Consider the following 1,201-nt stretch of genomic DNA (forward strand, 5'->3'; position numbering starts at 1 on the left):
TCCTCTTCCTCATCCTCATGGACGGACGAGGACGTTGTGATCATGGGATAGAGGATGGAGCCTCCTCTTCCTCCTCTTCCTCCTCTTGCCTCCTTTTCCTCATCCTCGGGGACGGACGAGGACGTTGTGATCATGGGCTAGAGGCCGTAGCCTCCTCTTCCTCCTCTTCCTCATCCTCATGGACACACGAGGCCATCGTACTCAAGGAGTAGAGGATGGAGCTTCCTCTTCCTCCTCTTGCCTCCTCTTCCTCGGGGACGGACGAGGTCGTCACACCACCAGGGTAGAGGCCGGAGCCTCCTCTTCCTCCTCTTCCTCATCCTCATGGACGGACGAGGACGTCGTGATCATGGGGTAGAGGCCGGAGCCTCCTCTTCCTCCTCCAGCCTCCTTTGCCTCCTCTTCCTCATCCTCATGGACACACGAGGCCATCGTGCTCAAGGGGTAGAGGATGGAGCCTCCTCTTCCTCCTCTTCCTCCTCTTCCTCCTCTTGCCTCCTCTTCCTCGGGGACGGACGAGGTCGTCACAACACCAGGGTAGAGGCCGGAGCCTCCTCTTCCTCCTCTTCCTCGTGGACCGACGAGGCCATCGTGATCGTGGGGTAGAGGCCGGAGCCTCCTCTTCCTCCTCTTCCTCATCCTCATGGACGGACGAGGCCATCGTGCTCAAGGGTAGAGGCCGGAGCCTCCTCTTCCTCCTCTTCCTCCTCTTCCTCATCCTCATGGACAGACGAGGCCGTCGTGATCAAGGCGTAGAGGCCGGAGCCTCCTCTTCCTCCTCTGCCTCCTCTTCCTCGGGGACGGACGAGGCCGTCACACCACCAGGGTAGAGGCCGGAGCCTCCTCTTCCTCCTCCAGCCTCCTCTTCCTCCTCTTCCTCATCCTCGTGGACACACGAGGGCCGTCGTGACCGTGGGGCAGAGGCCGGAGCCTCCCCGGCGGACCAAAAATGGGGCAAAACCCCCCAAAAACGGAGGCGGCGAGCGGGAGGTTCCCGGCCCCCACCCCCGGCGCAGGGGGGCGGCGATGAGAACCGCGCCGGTTCGAGCGGCCCCCCCGGGGGGGGGGCGGGGGCCCCCCCCCCCCCCCCCCCCGGGGGGGCCCCCCCCCCCCCCCCCCGGGGTGGATTTTGGGGCGTTTCGGGGGGTTTTCCACCGCGGAGCGCGAGGGAAACGTTCCGCTCCAGAGTGAACGCCCCCAG

At 64.9% G+C, this 1,201-nt stretch overlaps 1 long non-coding RNA gene across 1 annotated transcript; it reads left to right on the forward strand.

Moving 5' to 3' along the window:
* Positions 1-124: 124 nt before the first annotated feature.
* Positions 125-971, forward strand: LOC118159721. Its single transcript, XR_004747220.1, has 2 exons — positions 125-208; positions 826-971. It is a non-coding gene; the product is annotated as an uncharacterized LOC118159721 (long non-coding RNA).
* Positions 972-1,201: the final 230 nt, after the last annotated feature.

Source organism: Oxyura jamaicensis, unplaced genomic scaffold, assembly GCF_011077185.1.
Source record: "Oxyura jamaicensis isolate SHBP4307 breed ruddy duck unplaced genomic scaffold, BPBGC_Ojam_1.0 oxyUn_random_OJ71798, whole genome shotgun sequence".
Classification (NCBI taxonomy): Eukaryota; Metazoa; Chordata; class Aves; order Anseriformes; family Anatidae; genus Oxyura; species Oxyura jamaicensis.